Raw genomic sequence first — 22,897 nt, 5'->3', positions numbered from 1 at the left:
GACACAGAGAGCTCCTGTTCTTACATCATTGCCATGTGACAGTATAACACCAGTCACATCAAGCTTGAGGATTCCAGCTCCGGGCAATGATAATATGAAGAAAACCTTTTTTGCCTAGGGCAAAACACTTGTAGCAAAGTATTATTCATCTGGCCAATTTAAATCTTCTCTCAAAAAAGTACCCAGAAACATATGCAGCGTGCCTTTGTAAAAGGCTTGAGCAGCTCATAGGCAAATGACCTGAACCAAGAGTACAAAACCCAATGTCCTAATTAATTACTGCTAAGCAGCTCTGATACACAGAAAAGAAATGCTGGTACTAATCCTTAACCCTGTCCTACATTCTTAAAATAGCCAAAATATTGCTGACAGCTAAAAAAAAAAAAACACAACAAAATTGCTTCTGATTTAAAGGTTTTGGACCCTGGCTTAAAAATGAGAAGTAAAAGAAGATGTGAAAGGGGCAATTTTAAGTTGGAGTCCATACACTGGGTCCACAGCAGTAAGGTCCCCTCTTTGGGGATGGAAACAGCGTCAGGAAAGCAAAGCCCAGCTAAAGCCTCTCTGGGCTCTGCGTGTCTCCAAGGGCTCTGTGGGCTTGCAAGGTCGAGGCCCAAGGGCTGTGTTGGTTCTCCTGATGAGGACGTGCAGCCTGAACTCCACATTTATAACTGGGCAAAATGATGCCACAACATGGAAGGTGCCATTAGCACCCTGCTTCCTGCAGCAGGAACTTGGAGCATTTTATTGGGGTACAATCAATTTGCAGGTAATGATGTTGAAAACTAGATTGTGTCAAGAGATCATAGTAGTGTTTTCTTACCAATTTTCTCTCTAAAGTTTGATAGCAACTTGGTCCAGCTGTGGGGGAAATAATATATTGCACATTGGTAATCACATCCAACACAAGCTCCCTTCTTATAAAATCACAGAATCATTAAGGCTGGAAAGACCAGCAAGACCATCCAGTCCAACCATCAGCCCATGCCTGTGACCACTCTAAAGCATGTCACTTAGTGCCACATCTAACCTTTTTTTGAACACCTCCAGAGATGGTGACAGCATCACCTCCCTGCGCAGCCTGTCCCAGTGTGTCACAAATACTTCACTTTTGGGATTGTCAGGTTGAAAGTAAGGAGAATTTCCACATGGCAATATCATTGTCTATTTCATTCTCCGCCTCAGTAATGATTTGGGGTGAGGTTTTTCAGCTGAGAAGCACTGGTGTTAGTGGATGAGAACCCAGGGGTGAAGGCTGTAAACAACATTGCATCACAAATCTCCCACGAAAACAAAGGAAAACCTTCTCCTTCGGTGCAGTCCCACTCCCTTCTGGTGGTCAGATCTCTGTGACTCTCCCCAAAGCCTTGGCTAAAAGTTCATGTTCCTTGTTAGAGAGGATGTGTAACGATGTGTCAGCAATCCTTGGTCACTCCGCTATTATGAATTTAATGCCTGAGATGCCCTTGGCCTTGATATAGCTTAGTGGTGACACTGAATGCATAAGTACTGGCTCACCCAAATGCAGCATCACCATGCTGGTGGCAATTCCCCAGCCTGGTTTTGCTCTAACCCCAACACTTCTTGGAGAAGGTCAGGTTCCCCTTCAGCACAGTCCACACGTGAACAAATACCCAAATACCCAAGGGCTTTGACAACCCAGGTGTGTTGGATTGACAGGGCTCTCCACACCCCTTCCCATGGGACATCCTGCATCCCTGTCCTGATGGCTGGCTGTAGCTAGGGCAGCACTCACTACAGAAGATGCTTTTATTTCCACAGGGTTTACATATTATGAGGGAAAGTGCTTTTTTCTTTAGTCCACATAATTACATAAGGTCAGGATTTCTCTACAAATGACTGCCATCTTTTCAAATGCTTTGCAAGGAAACAAGACTGATGTCTGCAGTCCTGCACATTTCCTAGACATACATTCTTGTTAAATCCACATTCCAGATTTTAACTTTTTTTTCTTCCTTCTGTAAAACACTCCTGCTCTCTTCCTAAATTTGGCTGTGCCGCCATTCCATTTTGCTAATACCCCTTGAAACTGTTAACACTTTTTCCTGAATACTTTCCTAGAGGATACGAAGCAAAAAGGAAGAAAGGCTACTGTCAAACTGATTAAGTGAAAGCTCATTAGAGAAAGTAACAAGAGGTAAAATCTGCATATGCATTGCAGAAATGTGTCTGATCTTGCTAAGTTGTGAAAAGACAAAATAAGCTCAAACCTCCTTGTGCTGTAAGTAGTTGGGGGAGATGAGGGCTGGGGGGTGGAAGGGCTCCCAAACTATGTTGCATTAACTGCTCTTGCTTAGAAATAGGCATTATAGCAGCCCCTGCTCGCCACCACTTCAGTGAAGGACTCGTCTGTGTTTTAATGATGAATCCTGATGTATAGGACCTGTGCCTGAGCAGTAAAAGTACACTGTCCCTTGAGCCCCTACAACCTGGGCTGCAGTGCAGAAGCTGTTAGAAAAACAAAACAAAAAAAAAAACAAAAACAAAAACAAACAAAAAACAAACCCAGAAATTGAAGAAAAATAAAGTCAGTAATTATAACTGCATGAATTCTCAGAGATGAAAATTCCTGTTTTTTTTTCCCCCATCTTCCAAGTAAAGTTTGTTGAACTGTCAGCCTGTGATTGAGAAATGTCGTGATGGTTTTAATGAATGAAGGACTTGGGTGATGTGTGTCCCTCTTGAGCCTGTTTGCTCTGCCTGGGGCACACTGGGGCATAGTGAGCTCTGTGTGCATCATGCCTTGAGAGCACCTCTGGGCACATCCAGGCTTCTGAGCCCGTGTCCATTTCACCTCAACCCTTCATCCCACCCACTCTGAGCCCAAGGTTCTGTGAGGTCTGCCAATGAACTTTGTGTTTTCCCCATGATTTGTCCCCACAAATGAGGTTTTTTCCCAAAGCCACCAAGCTTGTTTGGATGCCCCACTGGGATATTTCATTCCAGCATATCAATTTGGGTCAATGGAGAAGCCAGCTCTTCTCAGAGCACCCCGTAATGACATTAATTCCTGAAAATATGGATACATATTTTATTGCTACACTGAGTGTGAGCACTATATCTCCTTCTGTGGGTGCTGTTGTAAGGGGTGAAAGTAAAGGTATCAGCAATACTTGTGTTACTTGCTCCTAAATTCACTCACTGTCAGATCTTATTCCTCTTGTCCTTTTTACTATATATATAACCCAATTAAAAAAGAAGAAAGAAAAGGAATACCAAAATACCAAGCTAAAGTAACTGGATAACTTTGACCTTAATCCATAGAAGACAGATATTTTACGGTTCAGGCTAAAACTCCAGGCTGACATCTAACCTGACACAAATATGCTGTTGAGTGTAAGAGTCCTTGTTAAGAAAATGCCGAGAATCTGTGTGCATAAGCCTGGCAGTTCTGATTTAAATCAGAAAATGGATCTGTTTGGGAGGTAGACCACATGTCTGAAAGTTATGAAAGGGAACACCGATAATAACCGTCTATGGCAGAGCACGTTCCTTGGAATGTGGAAATTACTGTATTACAACAAAGCTGTTGTTTCCACCGGGGTGTTTTGTAGCCCGTCTCATAATATTATGTATTTTGGCAGATCCTTGTAATTACAAATTTAAGACTTAAATCCTCAGCTTTTCTTTATGTTCTTAAACTACCCCTATAGGTATCCTCACTTCAAGCTTAAATCAGACCCAAAACACAAGGTGAAATGGGGCTGATTGAATTCCGGCACTTTATAATGATATTTATTAAGCTAGTTTTGAGGAGAAATGTTGAGCCGAGTGTTTCATTTAAATTCAACGGCCCTTCCAAGCCCACCAAAATTGTTTAATTAAAACCAAGGTGTGCATTAATATGGAAGGATATCATTTTGTCATTTATATGTAATTTCATTATTTTGTTAGGGGAATGTGAAATGAAGAAAGCCCCCAAAAAACACAGCAAAAAGGAAGGACCGATAAGCCTGATAATAGCCCTCCATGGAGAAGAAATAAGTATACAACAGAAGAAAAGCACAGTGAGGAACATAATGTTAGTAAAACACTCTTAATGCTACACAAGCTGCAGAAAATGCTACTTTGCATTTGGGCTGCAGCATCGTTAACTGTGGGCAATTGAGTAAAGAGTGCACCTTTTAAACTAATTCCTTGTGCTGGAGACATAGCCACATCCAGAATCCTACCTCATTAATATGCTATAGTGGTCAAATAGGAGATTAATAGCAAAGTCACCTGCTAAACCTACAAGGAACCTGTTGATTAACAATAAGCTCCAAAAATAAGATACCAGGCTGCAAAGCAAAATCGAGTCCAAGGGCAACAAGTGCTTCTGTAATTTATTCCTTCTTTACACAAGGGCATAAAGCTCCCTTTATAACCGTGTTTTCAAGGCCCTGCTGTGAGCTGTAGGTGTGAGCTTTTCAGCTGATTTATTAATTTTAGTTTCAATCAAAGTGTCACCTGCAGACACAAAAATGCAGGCCTCGCCATAGAAAATACAGTTAAGAAAAATAATAATAATAATAATAATAAAAACAACCAAAAACCAGCAAAAACAGAGTGAGAGAGGGAGGGAAAAAGAGTGAGAGAGGGAAAATAAAGAGGGAGAAAGACCTAAGGTTTAATGCTGAGAATCCACGCCAGCAATATTCTTTTTCTACGTGAACACCAGACGGGCTTGTTCTCCACAAAGCCAAAATAATTCTCAGCCACATAATTAAAAGAAGGGGGAAAAAAAAAAAAGAAATCCAAAATTAAACATTTTTGTCATACTTGGAAAGTCAGCTCCAGAGCCGGGAACTCACGCTAACCCGGCGGCTGCCAAAACAATCGGCCCCTGTTGTCAGTAGGGGGACATTCTCCCCAACGAACCGCCTGAACAACAAGTCCACAGAGCAAAATGTGCAAAAAATTCTCAATTAGTTGTCTTTATTTAGTGAACACTATGGGGTCCTCGACGGCGCTATAGAATTATGGCAGGAAAGCCGAGCTCTTCAGTGGCTTATTAGCATTCTCCGAGGGTTGGAGTGCTGTTGGTAGCAGACTGGTGCCTCCAAGAGCTGGTGGTGGGACCCCGGCACTCCTTTGGCTTTGTCCTTTTGTCCTTCCCAGCCAGCAGGAAGTACGGCCCGATGTCCGGGGTATTCTGGGATACCTTCGTCTCATTCATGGCTTGCAGCACCAGCACTCCCCGTGCCTTTGTCAGCTGCCACGAGCATCCTCCTCGCCTGGGAAGCAGGAGCTCTGGGTTTGCCATTTGAAAAACATAGTTAGAAAGTGGGTCTGCTCCCTCCTACTCCTCCCCCAACTGCTTTCCCAAATGAACATCGCCGTCAATGGGCTGGGGTTGAAGAAGCTAAATGTTATGCTGCCGTCCTATTAAATTACATCAGATGTTATCAAAAACCCGCTCCGACGTTAGAGCAAAGGAAGGCAAATAGGGGTAAAATGGAAGCATCTCCCCATCCAATCCTTATCTTAATTTAAATGTAAAGTGATTTTTTTTTTTTTTTTTTTTTTTTTTTTTTTTTTTTTTAATAAAAAAAAGAGGGGGGAAAAATGTTGGGTAGCAAGTGCTAGAAATGTCTTTTCTGAGAAAGAGGGTATTTGCTGCTTTAGGGAAAACACTATCAATGACTAAATTAACAAGTTGTCTTATCAACTGCCATAAGCCTTGAAGTCTAATTAATTTAGTACTGATCAATAGCCTTGAATGAAGCATTGATTTCTGCAGCTTTCCAGGGCTGAAGCAGAATCACATTCTCTGCTCCATCCACACTCCTCTCACAGGAACCACACATTTCTGTTATTAACGTTTGTTTCCCCCTCTTCAGTGTCCAGAAAGCATTTCAGGAATTAATTTCCATGGGAGTGTTGATGTCTTAATTTATTCTGAATAAAGAAAGTGGCATAACCAGAAGAATACGCTTCCCAGGAAGTACATTTTATTCTTGAGTTATATGCTATAAAAATCACTGAAGAGGACAAAGATCCAACAAGCAGATCATCAAATGGCTTCAAACTTTGAAGAACTATAGAAAAATCAACGAGGCTTTCTTCACTGATGCTTACCAATATGCTGATGTCCATCAAAGCGTTGTCTTCTTGAACATATATGATCGGCTCAGCAGAAGGATCTCTGCTTTCAAAACAGAGACCTACAGCTGTCTGGAAAGTGTGCTTAAAAGACTACAGCATCAACCCAAACAGAGGTCCTCTATCAGTCATGAGAATATGAACAAAGTCTTTGAACACCCATGTTTGAGCCTGAAAGTTGGAACTGCTTAACTGCCATAGATAAGTTCAAGTTGCCATCAACAGATCTGCCATGGCCACCCTTGGAAAATGAGGTCCTCAGCAGGACCATGCAAGTCTCAAGCCTGAGACTCACTAGAGTAGACCTCATTGACTAGGATTTCTGTGCTGTCTTTGGCTCGTGGTGATTTGGGCTGGTGTCTCCCTAGGAAAACAGAAGTGGACTCATTGGTATCCACAAGCCTTGAGCTGAGCCCTACAGGTAGAAAAAGAGAAGCATGTAAACCTTCCCCTTGTGGAGGGCAGTCCATCTGGAAGGATTCCACATCCATGAAGATGCTCCACTATCAGCACCACAACCCATGCTAGGATGTGGGGCTCCTTGTTTTGTCAGAATTACTTATGCTCAAATCCACCAGGACAAAAGAGCGGAGAAAGGGCCAAATCCAGCTGGCAAGGTCCCTACCTTATTTCTGTTGGGAAGTGCTTTGACAGCTCCAGCAAGTAGTGAAAGGGAGATCAGAGTCAGGCCCTAAATGCTTACAAATTAGCTTAAATGCCAAACCTGTGTGAGCAGAAGGAGTCAAGCTTCGTGACAGGTCTCCTACAAGCCCTGTGCCTCCACTGTGCTCCCTGGTGGAGGTATATTGCTCGCTTGCTTTCTTCCCCCATTCTTCCTCCTATGAAAGTAGCTGTACTCAACCGGTCCCTGTAGGGGGAAAAGAAAAAGGGTGTGGAGGAGTCACAATAGAAAAAAAAAAAATAAATCTAAAATGTAGAATTTACAGAATTTGGCCCTTTTAGCTTCAAGTTAAAAAAAAAAATAAAAAAAATCAACAAAAAACACACCACAAAAGTCCCTCTCCTAATCTGTTTGGGGGCCTCCATGAGTTTCCATAGCACTTTACAAAAGATCTTTATTGAAGAAAGGATTGGACAAACTTTCCTTATATGTGTGGCCCTAGTCATTAATTGCCCCTGTCTTCTTTACCAAGGCCTTATTCCTATGTAAATACCCTTGCATAATGTTACAGGCTATTGTCAGGCCAGCGCCAGTCAGTCGCCACTTATATGCATTTTTATTTCAATCCGCTGCGCAGAGAATGAAAAGATGTCTGGACTTAAGCTGTTTACCAACTGGGCCAAAGCTGCAGTGTGGAAGAACTGAAGAAAGCACCAGGCAACTGCAGGAACAGACTTTGACAATGCGAGCAGCCATTTTCAGTTGAGTTATTAACCTACCCTGAAACTCTTCTAATCTATGCCTTTTTTAAAGGACAAATGTACTGAACCAAACATGAATGAGGCAGCGCTATTAAGAGAGAAATCCTCTAAAGGACTATTGAGCGCAACATAGGTTTGTAATCATTTTGTCTCAGTTGCCTGCTACCAACATTATCAATGATGAAAATGCTTGCTCAGTTGTGGTGGATTGTCCCGTAATTAAATGACAGCGCCGTACTGTAAAAGAACATGCAGAAACACAGGAGATACCGGGGGCTTTCAAACGGGCCGCTCAGAGAAAGGAGTAGGGCTGGGGATGGATTACAAACCGACTTGGAAATACTGAATTGAGAACGTTGCAATCTTCCTTGTAGAGCACAAGTGCACTTTCGGGATAGCTCTGTAAGGATAAAGCCTTAAAACGTGCTGTCGCGTGGAGTATCCCTCGGATGAAAGGCAACGAAACTGCGTAGAGGGAATTCTTCCTCCTTTAGGTTTAAGCAAAGCACAAAAATGAGAACTCGAGCCTCGCCTACACTCACAGGAAAAGGAGCCTTCTAAGTTTGCTGCGGGCTACATCTTTGTAGTGACTTAATGGCACTACAATCTACATAGTGTAGTATTAGCCTTAAGAAACTCTTGACTATTTGCATGCATATTAGAATCCAATGAGAGCTTAATAAGTGCATATATATGACAGAGGAAACATCTCATTGCATAGTTAAAGCTACAAAAAAACATTGAGGGAGGCCAAGTCTCAAGTTAATTACCATTACAATGCAATCAAGTACGGCAGTCATAGCTGAAAACCTTTTCTATTAAGACCGCTAGGCTCAACCTTGTCTCTGCAGGTCAGCTCCAGCACAGATAACCTTTCCAGCAGACAAATACATGTAAAATTGGCTCATCTAATTAAAAGCTCAGGGAGGTGTAGAAAAATACCAGCACACTGAGCCTGAGCAAATCACAGAGTACCCCCTCCAGCTGGATGGAGCTACAATATGTAGCTGCTGTTTGTTCTGGAAGGAAACTGAGTCACTTACCATTTCAATAGGTTAATCAATTGACAATTAAATGGAGAAATTGGTTAACTCTGCAACAATTAACATGACACTCTATTAAGTACACTTTCTAATTGCCACAGCTGCAAGTGAAAATTAACGGCTGTGTCAAAGCAGCCGCAAGAGGTTGTGCTGTTTCTGGTGCTGTTAATGTAATAAAAGTGACTCTAAACACCTGTGCTTCATTTCACACCCTTAAGCACAGGGAGGAAAGGGTACAGCACTGGGTTCTGCATTTAGCTAAAGAGCATACCTTGTGTTTGTTGTGTATGTGTGTACACATGTGATTATGCATAGAGATGCTAAGACATAGGTATTGGTTGGTGTGCATGCACAGCTGTATGCTATTCTTTCAGTATCTAAAGCGGGACTGTAAGGAAGAAGGGGATGGACTCCTTAGCATGAGCTGTTGTGACAGGATGAGGGGAAATGGTTTCCAACTAAAAGAGGGGAGGTGTAGGTAGGATATAAGGAAAACATTTTTTACAGCAAGTGAAGCGCTGGCTCGGGTTGCCCAGAGAGGTGTTGGGTGCTTCATCCCTGGAGACACCCAAGGTCAGGCTGGATGGAGCTCTGAGCAATGGATTGAGATTTGGGTGCCCCCATTCATGGCATGGGGGTTGGTCCAGATGGCCTTAAAGGGTTGCTTCCAACTCAATTCTATGAATCTGTGACTATTGCTTCCACCCTGTAATGCATATTCCCTTAAAACAGTTTTTCAAATAAATAATAAGCTTCTCTGAGTGTTGAAGATCTGTCATACATGTACATCTCGTGCACATAATGTGTGTGTGATTAGAGGGATGTATGGAGAGACATGCTTACACACACACATAAAAGATAAGAAGAAAATAGAGGAAACTAAATAGTCAGGTGATTCAAAAATAGAAAGTTTAATGGTGATTTGGAAAGGTTCTGGGTTTGAATAAATATCTAGTTGTGGTGGGTGTCTTGCTAGGAATCAGAGTAGATACCAACAGAGCATAAGCCCTTATAGGGTTGGTGGTAACGTCTTTGCTTCTGCCAGGACAGAAAGCTTTGTTTTGTAGAAAAAGGTGCTGGTTCTGCTGGTTCAGTTCTCCCCTCCTCCATGCAAAGCCTGAATGCTTTTGCTGGGAAGAGCAATAGAATATGAACCATACACAGCTACTGAGGGTCAGCTGTTCTTGCTTCAGCAATGCTGGCAGTTGGGTACCTGCTTCACCCATGTGGTGTTTCAGGTTTTCTATCTACAACAGGTGTCTTCCTAAGGTAATATTAAGACCCATCCTCATTTAGGTGACTTTTCTGGTGTTTGCACAGCTTGCATCTTTTGGGGGGCTTAGCAAGACCTACTCTCTTGTTATGCAGTTCAGTAATGGGCTAAACCCCCCCTCTATTACATGTAGGTGGTGGAACTTTAAGAAGAAATTCTTTACTCAGTGCGTGGTGAGTCACTGGAGCAGGTTGCCAAAGAAGGTATGGATGTTTCCATCCCTGGAGGTGCCCACAGCCAGGCTGGAAGGGGTCCTGACCTGGTTGGAGGCACCCAGGCTTTGGCAGGGGTTGGGACTGGATGACCTTTAAGGTCCCTTCCAACCCAACCATTCTGATTCTGTGATGAGCCTTTGCACCGTGCTGCTGCTTTCTATCTGCTTTCTCTGGATGTGGTGGGCTGGAGATTGCACTCAAACATGGGTCTGGTTAGTTACAGAACCAACCAGCTCCTAACCTGTTTCCTACACAGGGCTGTATGGGGGCACCTACAGGGAATACCAATACGAGGTGCCCTGCAGAGGCTTGTAAGGACACGGTCAGGTTCTCCCAGAACAAATTATATTACTTCTGATCTCTGCCATGAAAGAAGCAAAGCTGTAAATCCTTAAAGCTAATAGCACTATAATAGTAATTGTTTTGGTTTGGGTTTTTTTTTATAGCCAAAAAAAAAGAGGAAAGGACAACATGTTACATCAGTCGCTGGTGTTCAGAAACCATGAGAATTACAGCTTTCTGCAATGAGATGAATTAAGCTAAAAGCCATATTAAGCAGCACTGCACATCTGTTGCGCTTTTTTTTATTATTCCATATGTGTCCTTGCTGTATGAAAGTGTTTAATGTTGTTCGGCTAATTGATAAAGTCAAACACTAATGTTTTAACTCAGCCTGAATTCCCATCAGGCTGCAAGGCTGGAAAATTCATCTTTCCAGAAACTTGTGTCTTGTGGCTGGATCTGATATTGCTAGGACAGCCTATTAGCTGCCTCATTTCCCTGCAATGATGAATTCAGATTTGTAGCAGGAAGGAAAGCTGCAGGGATAGTGTCTGGTCCTCTCCTTGGTGAACAAAGCCCATTGTGGCAGCAGGAAAGAGGTCTAGGTTTGCCAGGCTTTGCCATCCAGCCCTGGAGAACCTCTAGCCACAGGAGAAGACTCTGCAGGTAGCAGTGAGGGTGTCTGATGTGCATTAGGATGCAGTGTTTGAAGGACCTTCTCTGCTGGCAGCTGACCAGAGAGTCCAGCAGGGCTGGTGGCAGCAATTCAGGCTAAATAAATAGCAAGGAGTGAAAGATCAGGGTGAAATCCCAACCCGGAGGAGTCTGCAGTTGGCTTCTCTGCTGAGAAGAAATCTTCCTTGAAAGGCTTTTCCTTGGAAAATATGCTGAATGCATGGTGCAACATCTGGAAATGAAGGGAAACCCACAGCTTTCCCCTTTCTGCCATGGCAGAGCTGCTGCTGCCATCCCTGCCTGAGTCAAGGGGAGGTCTGTCCCCGCGTGCCATGGGTGTAGGCGAACATATAGTTCTAATTGCAGCTGCTTTCCCTCTAATTACGGCTCCGTTTGGTTAGGATTTTCCTCCAATCCCTCATTTCCCCTAAAGCAAACACCAGTGCACCAGAGTTCTAACCCCAGTGGGGACATTTATTAATAACCCCCTCAGCAAATAGGGAAAAAAATCATTACGCTGTATTAGGAGCTAAAATATTTTCTCACCGCAAAAGCTAATTGATAAAACCAAGCAGACTTTATGGGACAATTAATGTTAAGATGAAAATAAACAAGAGAGCAAAACAAAAACAGAATCGCGGAGGAATATGTTTCTCTGGCTTTGAGGGTTGTTACAGTGAGGTGTAAAAATACTTGTAGAATCACAGACTCATAGAACCATGTAGATTGGAAGAGACCTCCATGATCCCCAAGCACAACCCCAGCCCATACCAGCCATGCCCACTGCCCACATCCCTCAGTGCCACATCTCTATGGTTCTTCAACACCTTCAGGTATGGTGCCCCACCAGTCCTTGGGCAGCTGTGCCACTGCAGCACCACTCCTATTTTCCTAATATTCTACCAACTTGTCCTCTCCCATTGCTAGAACTGCCTATTTTTTTTAGTTGTTTTGTCTCTCTCAGAAAAGCTACCAATTCTGTATTTCACTGCATTGATTTACAGTGGGGTACGTAATCTAGACGAATTTGTAGCCCCAGAACAAAATCCATAGTATTGTCACTTTAAATAATGATGTAAGATGAAGGGGGAAACAACTTCAACTTTGAGCTACCTCCAGGGCTCCATGGTAGTAGCTGCTAATACAAGCCAAACAACGAATAACCAGAACAGAAAAGCACACCAGCCCAGACATACAGCATACATACGACCTCAGGAGGCTGGGGATGGAGATAATGAAGGTCCAGGCAAACAAAGTGCCTCCTACCTGATATTTTATTCATTCATCAAACAGTATTACCCATTCCTGTCCACGCAGGCAGTGGGAATTTTGCAGGGTTGATGAAAAGCTAACAGAAGTGTGAAAGCTAAGTTCTTTTCTAACTAGCAGTTTACAGCTCCATTTGATTCTTAAGTTTTCACTTAGTTTAGGTTAGTGAGACTTTTCAGCAGCTGAGAGCTCTGTGCAAGTCCTGTCTAAAGAGATGATGGGTGCAAAAAGCCCTTTCATTTATCCTTTCATAGAATCATAAAATCATTAACTTTGGAAAAGACCACTAAGATCTTTTCCATCTAGCCCAGCCATCAAGCTATCCTCACCGTGTCCACTAACCATATCCCTCGGTGCCATATCTACCCATTTCCTGTTGTGGATTAAAGGGAAAAAAGGCACAATAACTAGTTTATTAAATGATAATAATACAAGTTTGGCTGCATCCCATCCCTGTTTGAGGACTCTGCATTGGCTGATGCAGAGATCTTGCTTTCCTATATGTCACAGCAGAGATTTTTAGGTGTTTCCTGGGAATATTATTCCCACTTCCATTGGGGAAGGCCATGCCACATCCTAACACTGAGAGGACTCCAGTGGAGGAACATGTACTGTGATTCAGCTCTATATGCAGTTGGGCTGCCAAGCAAGTCTCAAGGGACTTGGCCATGCTGCATGGAAGGTGGATCAGGAGCTTTTATCCAGGCATTTTTTGACCCCTAACGAGCAGCTGGGCACACATGGAGTTAGCAGGCCGAAGGTCATCAGCTATTTTAAAGGTTCATCTTTAACACACTGTGTTCAGAAAGTGATGGTATCTCTTCAAGCTGCCTGAGGGCAACAACATCTGCCGGTTCACCTGTAAACCAGCTGAGATTATGCTTTGCTTCCTATCATGTGCAGGGCGAACAGCTCATGGTGGCTTGTGAACTGAAGATTTTAAGACATGTAGTTGCTCACTATCCTTTTGTTCATCTTCCCCATAGGGTCTGTGGGAAGCTGGTCCCTCTTTGAATATCTGGACTGGTGTGCACCTGCATTCGTTGGAAGAGGAACCCCATGTGGAAAACCAAGGCCAGAGCTAATGGCAGGACTCAACTCCTCTTCATCCCTGATGTGCTGGCCCAGCTCCAAGATGATGCTAAGGTAGCAGCTCATACAACTCTTCTGGCTTTGGAAGGGAGCTTGGGGCTCCCCAGATCCTTCTTCTTAATGGGTTGGCCCCAGTCTCATCACTTACATGGAGGTTTGCTTTCAGGTGAGTGCTAAGGGATTCCTAGTTGCGTTGATGGCATCAGCTGGGCTCTGCTGTTGTGTGGGCTCAGTCTGAATTTCCAAGGAATAGTCTAAGACTGAGAAGTCATTCCATTCAGGACATCCCATTCCCAGTACAGGAAGAGTGTTATTTGCCTTGAGGCTGGTTGACTACTGGACCATGAGGGATTGTGGAGTCTCCATCAATGGAGATCTCCACAACCAGACTGGCACAAATCTGTGAACCTTACATCCTGGATTTTCTTCCTTCCTTTTACCCTTTGCCATCCTCTGTAATCTTGCTCCTCCCTTGAAGACCTGTCTCTCCTTCTTGTCCATTACTTTCCCACTTTCTGGTCTCCTGGACATTGTTTAGTCTCTGTTAGTGCAACCTATTGTTTCTCATTATCTTCCCAGCTCTGGTGACACATCATACTGCAGAGCAAGGCACAGAGGATCTAAACAAGATCAAGAGAACATGCACATAGCTTGTCACAAATACCACTTTTATCATGTAGAAATGGTGCTCAACACACAGCAGGTGCTCATTTTGAAGTCTTTTGTCCAGTATGTACTATAAGGTAACATACACATGCCATTATATGCACCTTTTAAGGAAAGAGCTAAAGGCCTGGAGCTGAGATTCAGGGTAGTGATTGGTGCTCCCTTGCCCTGTGTGTGAGCTCATCCCTTGTGGCCATGGGCATCAATATACAGGAGGGTGCTACCAAGACCCCTCCCTGTGGGTGAGGGAGCCTAATGGTTAGGAAAACTTGTTTCTTCCCCCCTGCTTTGCATTACTGGGGTGGAATATTCTCTTCTTAAGCACACTTCAGTAATATTAGATAATTACTTAGCTCATTTTTCCATATGGGTTTTGGCAATTTGTAATTGTCTCAGAGCTGAGAAAATGTTTCCTTTAAGAAGGTTAAACAAAGAGTTTATTGACATTAGTGAAGATTGGTTAAAGAAAACATTATTAAATAAAAGGAGCTTTATTTAAACACTAAATTAATCATTTAAAGGCAAATTAGAGGTCGTAACTCCTCCTAAATAAATAATGTTAAACAATAATTAGATACCCATTTTAGATTACAGGCAAGCACTTGGGTTCAGTGGGCTGAAAAACAAGTTTCTTCTCATCTCTTCAAATTTGTTCAATATACATAATTAAAGCAAACCACTGCCCCGCTTAAATTTTCCACTCTGAGATTAAAAAAAGATTCCGTTTTTAACTCTGTGTCATATTCGCCACTAGACGATAAAGCATCTTTAAAGCTTCACTTTCATATAAACAGAAGAAAGGACGAGAGCATCCGGGGAGATCTCTGGTGGTAGAAATCGATTCTCCTAAGCTACTGGTTACACTTATCAATCTTATCAAACAGGCCGATGCACAAGTGCCCTCAGCCACTTTGATTGGGATGATCTCCCCGTGCTGGTGCTAACCTCTCAGACTCTGCGGCGTGTGCAAGGCGTGTTATCTGTGCCCTAATTGCACCCACCACTCCCTCCCTTTCATTAGCACTCGTGGGTGCCTCTTAAGTATGAGATAAAATTAAAAGCAACTATCCCTGTTTCTCATTCCATCGCAGCCTTATTATTTTAGGCTTGGAGTCGTTTGTTTTGCTGTTTCCTAGGGGAGGAACGACCCTTCCCCTTATGGGCCTGTTTCAAATTGGAGCTAAGGGCAGGTAGAGCTGAACCCCATCCTTTGGGCCCAGCACTGACTTCCTATAAAGCATGGGGAACCTCGCTGGACAAGGCAGTGGCATCCCAGAGATGGATTAATGACACTTGATGTGAGCGCCCATAAATGATGACGGCACACTTTGGACACAGCACGGGTGAATATTGCGGGGCTAATTAGCATTGGTAATTGCACACTTGGCATCAGCTTTGGCTACAGCTGTTTTGCACACCTTTGGGCTCCTTGCTCTTGCCTTGCATTGCCAGCACCAAAGTGAACAGAAGTTTGTGTTCCAATAGAATATATATTATTTCACCTATTTTCTTGCTGCTTCCATTTCTTTCATTTTCAAATGTAAAAGGCTGCTGTTGGGGGTGTTTTCAGCCCTGTTGTTGCACACCTCACGTGGATTTTCAGGCTCTTCAACAGGCACAGGGGCTGCAGATTCCATTTAAATCCACATTCTGGGAAGAATAACCTCGCAGGGAAAAGCTGTTTTTGCACAGCCCTGATATCTCTCATTAGCCAGAACACAGAAAGGAACAGAACAGGACTTTCCTGATTATTTCACTGTTTTTTTCCCCCTTAAACCACTGAATTTACACACAAAAAGAAAGGCACTTTGTATTTAAGGTTAATCAAGTTTCAGTACAATTTTTTCCTTTTTTTTTTTACAAACTGGAATCACACTAATCTTTTTTTTTTCCCCCTTGCTCTAATGTGTGGCTGTTGAAATCCTTAGCTGTGATAAATTAAGCTACTTATTAATCTAATTATCGTACATTCATCCTAGAAACTTTCATGTGACTTGAAAAGGCTATTCAACCTTTTCCCTCCCCTCCTAGAAAGGGCTCAACCTTGCACCAATTAAGATCATTCTGAAGTAATGCTTTAAAAAAGCTTTCTTTAATCACCCAGTGGAACATGGGCTGGTGGTAAGCAAACTAAAAGCTGTGAGAAAAGTTTACCTTACCTTCAAGTCTGGATATTTTGGGTTGGGAGAGGAAGGTGCAATTGCGGCATTCCTCCCCTCCTCCTCTTCTCTGCTCTTCTAAAGAAATCCATGGAATTATTTAGGAACGGGAGTTCTTAATGAAACTGCTGGCATTTCTCTCAACATAGCAGAGGACAAGATGTGAAGACTTACACTAAAACCCCTGAAATCTGATTAGGTTTTGGGGTAACGAGAACTTTCTGACTCCCAGAGTACACGTTCACCATTTGGTTCTTACAGGCATTGCTTTTAGTGCCTTGCCATTGATACGAAAGCATCCTGAAACCAAAGTCTATTCCATTCAGGATGTAAAAAAAAGAAGAAAAAAAGAAAGAAATAAGAACAGAAAAGACACATCCTCACTCAAAATGTCCTTTTGCTGCCAAACGGTTTTGTTACATTTCTTTATTTATATTAATAACCGCATAAATGGGGCTATTTCGCATTCAAATGAGGCGAGCTATTAATCTGAATACAAAGCAGCTCGGGTTGCACCGTTTGGTGACAGGTTTACCCCAAGACAGAATTCGTGAGCAGCCCGATGTGGGGAAGGGGCCGCTCTGCCTCCCCGTGCCTCGCAAACTTGCTAACTGTGAATAGTTTTTGAAGTGAAGATTAAAAGAGAGGAATTATAAAGTATAATTACGTTTTATTGAAACTCTGAAAATCAGGGAAGGGGGGAGGAGGGGAAAAAAAAAAAAAGCATAAAAAATTCAGCAGGAAACTTTTAGTGAAACATGATGTGTTGTCATTATCATTAAAAGATAAAAGTTCCATACTGTTTTTATCTGTTTATTTGGAAGAAATCCAGCCTTTGCAGTTATGCAGGAAACAAAAAACTGGAATGCAGGAGTAATTATTAAAACTGTGTGATTTGTTATCTCAGCTACTGTCTTTCCAAATGGTAATGCGATATCAGCAGCTGCAGACGGTCGCTGATTTCCTCTATTAGTAAACAAGTGCTTTGGAGACCTGTGTGAGGCACTTTAAGCCCACTACTCCCCGAAGTGCTGTCAGGCTTAACTACTAATCCATGGTATTTCAGAGCACTGGAAATTCATCTTTATAAAACCTGAACAAAAAAGGGAAAAAGCCTGGAGGGCAGGAGCTCCCTCTGGTGAGACAAATGACATGTTCATTTATTAATGAAACAATAACCCTGGAAAGAGGATCAAAGCACATTCCATCCTCACTTTACAATCCTCAATTTTCTCAGGCCATACCATTTAATTGAGCCATGACAATGGAATACTTAATTGTTGCGTTAAAGTTTGAAGAAGCGACTTCTTCAGAATCAGTGCTCATTTCTGGATTATGATGGTATAACGTAGCCAGCTTGTAGCTGCTGGAATTTGATTTTCTCTCCTTCTTTTACGCAGAGCTAGAGATCATTTTATTCCTTTACCTCTTATCCCCGCCTAAGAACATTCATTCTTGTTCACGCACGCTCCCCATCCCTGTCCATCTGAGGCTTCCCCACACCAAGCCAGCTGCTGGCCTTTTGCATGCCTGGGAGGGGGACAAATCCAGGGTGACTTCTGCAAGATGCAGCACCTTGGAGAGGTGAAAGGAACCATTTGCCATTCCTGCTTTCTATGCAAGATGAAAGGAAAAGCTGCCACGCAGAGCTGGCCTTGCTTTGCTTTTGCCCTCTTTGCTCAAGCAACAGCTCATTGCTGAAGCAGATATAGCATTTTAACCTCTGCTTTTGGGGGAGCTCATCAGTGTGTGGATTGCATGTGCAAAACACATAATTCATGCAAATACAAACACTCATCATAACAATAGTGTGGATTCTTGCTTCCAGTAAGAGGAGGACTTTGACCACATGCACATATTTTTATCCAAGCAAGGCTTGGATATCACAGCCTTCCTGAATGCAGGATATGGGCAATGTGCAGTGGCCTGGGAATGGCCTCAAGTTGCACCAGGGGAAGGTCAGGTTGGATATTTGGAAACATTTCTTCTTAGGGTGATGCAGTGATGCAGTGTCACAGCTGCCCAGGGAGTGGTGGAGTCAGTCCCTGGAGGTACACCAAAAACCATGGAGATGTGGCATTGAGGGATGTGGTCACTGGACATGGTGTGGGTAGACTGGGGTTGGGCTTGGGGATCTTGGGAGCACATTTCCAGCCTCACAATTCTATTATATTATTCTATGAAAACATGCTGATGCCTCAATGATCAAACATGCTTAAAAGGCTTCTGATGTTTACTCCAACCCTAGCTTCTGGTATTCAATCCCAACACCCCAACTGTAAGTTACAGAGGACCTTCTGATTCTTTCCTGAGGGCTCAGATTGCCCTTCACAAAAATCCTGAGGCAAAAGGCCCCCCCTTCTGGTTCTGTGCCCAGCTCCTGCTGGGCTCCCCAGTATTTTAGGTCAGAAGAGCCCAAAATCCAAGCCAGATTTCCAAAAAGAACATTATAACTTCTGAAATGAATGCATGTGTCACATCCATCTCTCCAAGCATCCTCTCCCTCGCATCTCTTTTTACCATAGTTCTTCCTGCTGACTCATTTTGTATAAATGATATTTACTGACTCATTATCCCATACTGATGGACTATGTTACTTTTTCTTAACCCGATTTTAATTGAACCGTCATTTTCTGGATGCCTGTAAAGAAGCAGATAGAAAGGCCATCATACAGGAGTGCGTGCTACCTTTACATTAATACACTATAGCTTATTAATTCTACTTACGACATGCATTATAATACACTTGCATGTACATAGTGCCTATCATCTCATAACCCTGAGGCACTCACAAACATCAACTAAGCCTTGCAATCTTCTTACTTCGGGTAAACAGGGACAGAGTGAGGTTAAGTCTCTTCTGACAGCTCTGCACAGAGCTGTGTCCTGACACCCTGCAGGCTCTGGAAGCTCATACAATGGCTGTTGCTCACTATAGGGTGGCTAATGGTCCTTATAGTTTCGTTAATGGTGCCTGTTCCACCATGCATGGTAGAGGTGGTTTGCAGCACTGTGTATTTCAAGGGCTAAGGAGGGAAAATGGGTCTCCAAGGTGTCCCAGTGATATTTCCCATACTAAGAGGTATTGCCCTCCATCCTTGCTCTGACTCAAGCATCAGCTGCGCACAAGGAGAATAAACCTTGTTTGTCCAACATCAGTACAAAGGAGATAAAGGAGAAAGACAGAGCTGCTGAGGAATGCACTCAAGCACCAGGTTAGCCTAAGGAAATGTAAGAGTGGCCCAAACACACTGAAATCTCTGCTGTGTAGGATTTAATGGAGAATAAGGCCCATCTCCATTCTGTGCTGAGTTAGAAGTGGGGTGGGATGGGGACCAATGTGGGACCAGAACTTTGAAGGATGACTAACTCAAGGGGTGCAGTGTGGGATCCCTTTGTTCAGGCCAGGCCAAGTCCCATTGCTTCCCAAAGAGGAAACATGCAGATGGAGAGGTCTGAGTAAATGAATTGAGTAAGAAAGCCTGTTCAGACTTTATTTTTTTCCCCTGGAGTACTGAGAAATATGTGCAAAGATCAGAGTCCCAGCAGAGGCCAACAGCACAATGTTATGCTTTTCTTTCTTTCTTTCTGTTCATTTTGCATCTTGCTCATCCCTTCAAGGCAAATCTCAGGTTACCCCAAACACTCCTAGCAATGGGCTGAGGGGCTGCAGGCAATGAAATCCACTCCAGCTCCCTCTGTGAGGGTTCACACAGGGCTGATGTTGAGCTGAGGCTCCGAGAGGAGGACAGGGCTGAGTCTGTCTGTCCCAGCACACATCGGTGACTGTTTCCCTGTGCCCTGCTCCTCACCTATTGAGTCCCCTGAAATCCGATTACTGATCCAGGCCAGCCCTGTGTTCAGCCAAACAATTACTTTGCTTTTCCTGTGCTGCAGGCCAGTGCGTTCTGCAGTTGAGGTTTACAGGAAAATGGAATTTTAAGACAAAAAGAGGGGTTGATGATATTGGTATTATAGAGATGGCTTATGGTACTGGATGTTCTGTTGTGCATTGGTTAATGGTTCCAGTTGAGACCAAATGATTTATTATGTTTTACTGAGCTATAATAGGAGCTGGGGAATGAAAGCAAAAGGAGGATGGAGAGAGGCGGAGGTGCACTGGGTTACAGCTGGAGGATAGAGATCTGCTGTGCTCCATCCAAAGATCATGGCACGTTCAGGCCAGGGGGTATTCTTCATGCACAAAATGAGATACGTGACCAACTCCAGCAGTGACACCAAAGGAGTTCAAACAAGGTCACAGCACGGAGGAGATGTTTTGAACTGGAGCATCTCCATCCTCCCAAATGGGACCCACGAGCTTCCTCATCTTGGGGTGGGATTTAATGCTGTACCCATTTTGGCAGCACTCAGGCAGGTTTTGGCGTGGGAGCAAGGAATAGCAGAGGCACAGCTTTCCCAGTGGGGAGGAGGCGAGCTGGGGAGAGGAACTGCCAAAGAAATGTTTTCTTGCAGAAGTTTAAGATAATAAACTCAACTGAGTGAGCAGACACCAGGAAGAAATATTTAATTATCCTTCTCACCATTATGAGGAACTTCTGCCACTCTTCAGGTTATTATACAGTAAATAACCAGTTTTCTAAAGGACAGAGCTGTTTTAATTATATGACAATGAATGCATAATTATTATGTTTGTTAGGAATGAATCACAAGACAACAGACTTGATATTGCTGCTCTAGTTAGTGCATCTTAATTACTTTTTCATTTATTTTGCATATAAAAGCTATTTGCTAATTGTCTTTGCTGTAAATATGCAAAATATAATTAGTCATTCACAATTCTTTATGTGTTATCTAACTGTACATTTGTTACTGAGGAATGTATATTAAAGTTTGAATATTTAATGGGCTTTTGTGGCATAGAATATTTTTGTACAAAGTTTTCAGGAAATATTAGAGACATAATTTAAACCTTCCTTTAACCCCTTTTCCTATGCAAACTAATGTTTCCCATAAAGACCAGATATTGATAAATTAAACCCCCCGGAAATCCAGTTCTATTTTCTGAGCATACAATACAAATCCACTGCTGATGATATGAAATGCCTCTTGGTCTCAAACTGAAACCAGAGAGATTAGAGCCCGTTAAAAGTATTGCAACTTGCTTTCTACAGTGAATTTAAACTGTGAGTACAGAATTGCAGATGCATTCAAATCATACAGCAAGATCAAATGGTGGAGATTCATTACTGTGGGAGCAGAAGGATCTGTTGGCAAAATATATATTCTGGTAGATGCTGTTGATCAAAGCAATAGGTCACCACTTGTGGTTACCGTGAGGGTCTTTAGCACTCGTCTAACACCAAAATATATAAGACTTAAAATCTTAATTCTACTCATTCTTTAATTCTGGCACTCGTTGGATCTCTTTTATGTGTATTGCTCACCCTGAATTGGAACTGCAGGTCTGGTCAAACGCTGTGGATTTCCTCCTGTACGTCCCTCTTTTTCTTTTAAAGGCTTAGACTGGTTTCATCCGTAATTAGCGCTCCGCAAGGCCCACTGTTCCTGGGAATGTTTTACATTGTGATTAGATTCATTACAGAGATTGACTGGTTAAAGCGGGCTGCGTGTTTCTGGAAGTTGAATTAAAGTACAGGTCTCAAGAACCTCTGCAGACATAATTATATATCATCTTTCCCCTCGTCTCCGCAAACGCTGCCGCTTCATTCTCCTGATGCATGTCACATTCTACATTTTTTCATCTCAAACATTTGATTTACCATCCCGTTGTACTGTTAATCCTATGTCATGACACTCCTATTCACTTCTGCTTTTCAACTGAAAGCAGCTTCCTATGAAGATAAAGCTAGGTAAAATCTATTGTAAAGGAAAGAATAACTTCAATGCTGCTATCATATCGAAAAGAAAACACACTCCTCCACTCTTCACCCCTCGGATGCTCTGAATACTTTTCTTAATGATGAAGTCAAACAGAATAGCCACTGAGAATACAAGTCATGCTTATTTTTTTTTTCCCCCTCAGAGGTAATCCTACTCTGTAATTCCGTAATTGTTCTTATTTACATTGGGCAGATCTTTTTAAACTAACATATATAAAAACAGAGTGACAGTAGGGTAGAAATTAGGGAGAAAAAAAAAACAAACCCACAGCTAACATGCTTTAGTAAATGGCGATGCGAATAAATCATCCATATCCCTACTTATCAAACAAGTATTCGGAAGCAAATTTAAATAATGCTATTTAATGCTGGCACTTGCATAAAACCCACAACTGTCAGTGACGTTTTCTTCAAGCAGTTGACTACTTGAGCTACAGATTAAGGAACACACATTTTATGCATGTAGCAAGGCACAAAGCAAAAAAGCAACTACTTCGAATGATGCTTCACTTCCCCGCAGACGTAAGAGTATTTAATCAAGCAAAAGCTGAAAAATGCATATTGTACATCACAGGTGGGGTTTTGCCTGAAGGAGAGGGGGAATGTTCTATAGGAAAAACAGAATTTTAGTTTCCAGCCTGGAAAGCCAGGAGATACCATGTTAGAAGGAAGCATATCCTCAGTATATTTACTTTACTGGAAATCCATGCTGGTCATGGACATGCTAAGAAAGTATATGGAACTATTTGAATATCTTTCTTCCCATTTAAGCTTTCTTAGCAGAGGTTTGTCCCAGGGACTGCTGTTCTGCAGAAGCAGGCAGTGCTGGGGTTAAAACCTAACACCATATATAATACTGTGTAAGATGGTG

At 42.7% G+C, this 22,897-nt stretch overlaps 2 long non-coding RNA genes across 2 annotated transcripts in view; one reads left to right on the top strand and one right to left on the bottom strand.

Moving 5' to 3' along the window:
* The window catches only part of LOC107315466, an 89,424-nt gene that overhangs the window by 39,003 nt on the left and 27,524 nt on the right, over positions 1 to 22,897 (top strand). The window contains exon 2 of the long non-coding RNA XR_001555920.2: positions 13,232 to 13,503. This is a non-coding gene — a long non-coding RNA (uncharacterized LOC107315466). The remainder of the gene's footprint in view (positions 1 to 13,231; positions 13,504 to 22,897) is intronic.
* On the bottom strand, positions 5,935 to 9,017 carry LOC107315465. The gene is made up of 2 exons (XR_004307506.1): positions 7,818 to 9,017; positions 5,935 to 6,973 (listed from the first exon to the last, which is right to left on the bottom strand). It is a non-coding gene; the product is annotated as an uncharacterized LOC107315465 (long non-coding RNA).

Source organism: Coturnix japonica, chromosome 5 (genome assembly GCF_001577835.2).
Source record: "Coturnix japonica isolate 7356 chromosome 5, Coturnix japonica 2.1, whole genome shotgun sequence".
Classification (NCBI taxonomy): Eukaryota; Metazoa; Chordata; class Aves; order Galliformes; family Phasianidae; genus Coturnix; species Coturnix japonica.
Note: the sequence above shows the minus strand (reverse complement) of the source record. Positions and strands in the feature narration are given on the sequence as shown.